Source organism: Lipotes vexillifer, unplaced genomic scaffold, assembly GCF_000442215.2.
Source record: "Lipotes vexillifer unplaced genomic scaffold, Lipotes_vexillifer_v1.1 scaffold474, whole genome shotgun sequence".
Lineage (NCBI taxonomy): Eukaryota > Metazoa > Chordata > Mammalia > Artiodactyla > Lipotidae > Lipotes > Lipotes vexillifer.
In genome coordinates, this window is record NW_006772385.1 from 131,196 (window position 1) to 136,621 (window position 5,426).

The 5,426-nt window shown below is 44.7% G+C and overlaps 1 protein-coding gene across 1 annotated transcript in view; it reads left to right on the top strand.

Annotated features, from left to right (window-relative positions):
- Positions 1-5,426, top strand: part of DNAH11 (dynein axonemal heavy chain 11) — a 213,524-nt gene that overhangs the window by 118,807 nt on the left and 89,291 nt on the right.

A 5,426-nucleotide genomic window follows, 5' to 3' on the forward strand; every position in this document is an offset into this window, starting at 1 on the left:
GTGTAGCCCACAGTGGTTAAAAAGCAAGGATTCTGGAACCAAAGTGCCTGGGTTTATATCCAGGCTCCAATATTTACTGTTTTGCCCTGCACAAGTTAGTTAACCTCTCTGAGCCTCTTTTTTCTCAACTGTGAAGGAGGTATTATAATAGCATCCACTTCTTAGGATCGTGAGGATAAAATGACAGTAGTTCATACTGAGAATTTAGTAATCAATATGAATTCATATTGAGAATTTCGCATGGTGCCTGGCATATAGTAAGTGCTTAGAAAACACTAACTACAAATATTATCACCATGACTATTTTTACAAATATATAACCAGTCATTGTAGTCCAGTGTTATAAGTATATATGTGGCTATATCTAGAGTGCAGTAGGAGTGCCAGAAAAGAGCCCAGAGAAATTAGAGAAAGTTTTATAATGAAGGTGTACTTGACATGAGCTGTGAAAATTACTTGCAAGTCACCAGGTTAACTAGGTCAGGAAAGGTATTCCTGATAAAGAATGAAAAAGAGAGGGAAGAGGCATTTGGTAGACTTGAAGAGTCCTAGTAGGCCAGATCCCAAAGATGGGTGTTTGGGGGAAGGTTAGGAATAGCAGGAAGTAATGGTGAGCAAAAGCAAAAGGTGAGCAAAAGCCTTCTCTGCCTTTCGTGCTGCAGAATTTAAATTTTATCTGACCTGTAGTATTGGGCGTTGGAAAGATTTTAGTACGTTAATGACTCGCTTTTCATCGACTGAATGGAAGCTGGAGGGAGGGGGTCTAGCTGCAGAAAGACAAATTAGGAGCACTGCAGTGGGTCCTGTTAGGGCCCCAGGTAAGGCAGGAGCAGCCACAGTGGGGACGGCGAGATAGATTCAAGGCTGCTGACAGGATACAGAGGGAAGGGGAGGCGTACAGAATAGAGATGATGAGTTAGAGGTGCCTGTCAAGGTAGCATGCAGTAATGCAGTCAGAGTGACAAGGTTGTGTAACCCTGGCAACTTAGGGAAATCCTCAGAGCTTCAGTTTCTTAACTGTAACATAGTGATAATAACAGCTAACTCTCAAGGTGGGCATTTGTGATTTTGGGCTCCCCAGAATCCAGTCTACCTACTTTGGGTGATAACAGCCTGGTTTATCTCTGGGGAATTATCTTTCCTCATTGGATACACTCAGGTTAGGACTTTGACCAAGGGTACCTTTTCCTGTCATGGCTGATGACCAGGTATGTGGTCCAAGTTTTGCCGATTTGATTCCCCGCATGCCCCCGACCCCCGGCTCTAGAATTTGAATCATCAGCCAAAGAATAAAACTGAAAACAGAGTTCATGCATTGTAGAGACAGTGTCCAGTTGAAACTTTCCAAGAGTTGCTATTCCCAAGTCTCTCTGGAGCTCCAGGAGCTTATGTGTAGTTCTCTGCCTTTCGCTTCCCTGGAAGAGCTCCCCCATTTTGAGGAAGTTCCCTTCAGCCTAAATTAGCTGGAGATGGTTTCTGTTGCTTCCCACCTATAAATTCTGGTGGATCGAGATGCTATTCAGTGTGCTGTACACAGTCGACACTTCATAAATGTTCGTTCCCACTCTCTTTGTGTAGAAAACCCAAGCGAAGATGTTCGGGGTCAGAACTAGAGTTTGAAAGAGAAGCCTGGCTCAGCAACATAGATTTGGGAGTCGCTGGCATGAAGATCATGTGTGTAGAGAGGTTGTCCAATGGGAGTGCGAAGAATAAGGAGCAGTGGGAGCTGAGGGCAGACCTGAAGGAGGATGCTCCCATCTTGGAGGAAATCCTGCCATGGGTCTCTGAGCAGGTGAACTCCACCATCACTGCACCTGGGCTCTGGTGCTCACAGTGGCCAGGCAGCCAAGCCCAGCTTCTTATAGAACAGGACTTGAACTTGGCCTGATTATGTCTGGCGCCACTACTGTCAACAACGACGACAGCTGGTTTAGACAAATTTAGGAAAAACATGTTAATTTTATTAAATTTAGCTTCATTCATTGGTCAAAGCTCTCACTGTTAACTTGACTAAGACCTTTAGAAAAATGTTGTCATCTATTGTTAATGGCTTTATGTAAATATTAGAAGGAATTTAATGTTCATGGAAAAGTGATGAGAATGCTCATGTGTGATTCTAAAGTTAAGACTTTCTGTGGTTGTGGAACTAGTTATCTTTTGGACGCAGCCTGCAACGAGCTGAAAAGAACTGCTTACCTCAGTTGATTTCAAAGACCAGCAGTAGAAGCAGAGGTTCTTACATCAATAAGCTGCAAAACTAAGTTTGCAGCCACAGAGAAGACAGAGTAACAATAGCAATGTCTTTATGTAGATTGGTCCCTTCCATCCCCCTTCCAAGAATGGTTTTCCAGAGAGTAGTTATTAATGCAACAGAATCTCTGGCTGCATTTGCCTCCAACATTCAGTTAGATGGTAGTAATGTGTCAGTGTTCATGTCCTGGTTGTTTTTATTTATTGATGGATTGATTGATTGATTGACTGATTGATTGCTGTGTTGGGTCTTCGTTTCTGTGCGAGGGCTTTCTCTAGCTGTGGCAAGCGGGGGCCACTCTTCATCACGGTGCGCGGGCCTCTCACTCTCACGGCCTCTCTTGTTGCGGAGCACAGGCTCCAGACGCGCAGGCTCAGTAGTTGTGGCTCACGGGCCCAGTTGCTCCGCGGCATGTGGGATCTTCCCAGACCAGGGCTCGAACCCGTGTCCCCTGCACTGGCAGGCATATTCTCAACCAGTGCACCACCAGGGAAGCCCCCATGTCCTGGTTTTGATGGTTATATTGTGGTTGTATAGGAGAATGCCCTTTGTAGGAAATACACTACACCCTGAAGTAAAAAAAAAAAAAAAAAAAAAAAAAAAAATCCTCCATGAAGACTGGTCATGCCAAAGTCAACGACCAACTCTGCATAGATTCTTTCTGTTGGTACACAGTCAAATCAAGGTTTGAGCCCAGGTGAAATGACGTTTTTTGCTAGCTTTGCTTTCATCTCCTTCAGCCTCTCTTTTTTCCTCCCTCATGGGCTTTCCCTCCTTCTCGTCTTATGCCTCCTGTTGCCGTCTCACCTAGAAAAGCAGGGCTGTGTCTCTCAGCACTTATGCTGTGATGGAAATGCATTTGTTAACCAGTATTAGTCTCTTTGTTTTTGTTCTTTCAAGTCTTTATCTCTAGTTTCAGACTAAAAGATGGCCTCATATTGAAGGTTGAGTAGAAGAAAACAAACTGCTGAGCTCGAGGGGAAGAAAGGCCATCTTGTCTTTCAAACATACAGGGCCTAAGAATGGCCATGAAAAAGTCCAAATTCGGTCTCTTTAGGGAAGTGTTTCTCAAAGTGTGTTCTCTCGACCAGTAGCATCAGTGTTGCCTGGGAACTTGTTAGAAACATAGACTCTCAGACCCACCTCAGACACACTGAATGAGGAACTCAGGCAGGGAGGCCAGGAATCTGGGTTTGATCAAACCCTCCAGGTGGTTCTGGTGCACACTTAAGTTGGAGAACACTGGTTTTTAGGGTGTCTGGTGGGCTGAGGTGTGCGGGCTAAGCCCCTCCTTCCTCACTCCATTTACTTCTAGAACCTGAAACGCCAGGAACTGTGAAGGGACCAAGATTTTACCCTCCTCACAGGCTGCCAGGTTACCTGCCACAGTTTCATAGATGCCGGTAGAAGACGTGAGACACGGGATGCGTGGGTCAGAGAGCAGGGGACTTTGTTACCCACAGCACGGCGAGCAGCATGAGCCTCGTGTGTACCTCAGCTCCCGTGTCTGCCGTTTCCCGTGGGAGTGACGCACAGTGGACCAGCTGAGGCTGTTCACAGTGGGTTTGTGTCACAGCTGAGAAATCCCAAGCTTAGAAAATGCCCCATATAAAGAAGGCAGCGAGTAAAGCTGCCCAGCCTTTGCCCCACAGGGAAACATCTCTTTAGTATTCTGGTCAGGAAGCAAATCTGTCCTCTGCCCTGAAAGAAACACTGTCTGTATTTCCTAAGCCTATTTGCTGTGCAAACATCTTGCAGAAGATAGTCCAGAACAAGAGCTGTCAATGCCTCTTCACAAGAGGCAGAGAAACAAGTGCGAGAGCCTGTGGGCTCCCAAGACCCAGCTCCCCTTCCCAACTTTACAAAAGGAACCAGTATAACAGTTTATACCTTAGTTCTTTGTATATTTAGGTCAACCCTATGAATTGGGTAACATTATTGTTTCCATTTTTTAGATGATGAAAGTGAGGCATAGAGAGCTTAAGTAGACAGCCCACCTTGAGGCTGCTTAGCTGATAGCAGAGTCCAAATACGAACTTGGGTGTCTGATACCAGAGTTTACATGAGCTTCTGTGTTTTATAAAACCACAAGTACTTTCAATAGCCTAAAATATACCTCCGGGTATTATTCATTTTTATCTGACTTCTAACCGTTGGTGTGTAATATCTCCTCCCATTTCTCATAAATTTGACCTATTTCGGCTGTAAACCTTAAATATGATGCACACTTTTTTCTTTTTTTAATTAATGATATAAATTAAATAATAATGTAATAATTGGGTCATTGACAAATAGCGGTAGTCTCTAAATTATAAATATGGTATGTGCTACAAGTTTACTTATTAAAGTCTCTTGGAATTTTGCATGTATTTACAAAAACAATGTTATAAATCTTACTTAGGGTTGTTAGAACTTGCAGGTAGCAAGATGATATAGTAAGGAGTCTCCTAAGTACTTGATATCTTAGTCAAGGCTTTCTTGGCTATACATAATAGAAACCCACATAGCAAACCTTAAGCCAAAAAGGAGACCAGGATGACTCATGGAACTCTGAGGTAAAAAAGTGTATGACTAGGTCTCAGGAGGCATGAGATCCAGGAAATGGGAAGCTGCCGGGAACGTGTTTAGGGCTGTGTGACTTCTCGCTGTGCTATCTTTTCATTCTTTCTTGTTCTCAGGAATGGTTTCCCCTGCTTTCCCATGCCCCTGGTGGAAGATGGTCCCTTTCTAAATGAAGCCCTCCAAAATGTACACATCTTCCTGGGTCTTACGATGCTAAAGACAGTGACATACCTCTGAGTTTCAGTCCCAAGTTTCCAGAAGAGAAAATCTGGTTGGCCAAGCCAGGTCAGGTTGCTGAGGTCTAAAGGGGTTCTTTGTTGCCTGAGTTATAGACCCCTGAGAAGTGGAAAGAGAGTCAGTAGGTGGAGAACCAGAAGATGCCCGTCATCCCTAATAAAGACAGAGGGTGAGGTGTAGGTGCAAGACAGGGGACAGGGCACGCAGGGTGTGCTTGAGTGAGCAGGGCACATCCACTCACCCTGGTCGCTGTCTACACTCTGCCCAGTGCAGGAGGAAGGCGAGAAAACTGCCTGGTAGCCCTGATACATTTCTTCCCTAACGTGTGTGCTCTCAGGGGCAAAGGTCAAAGGAGGGAAAGAGGCTCATTTCATTT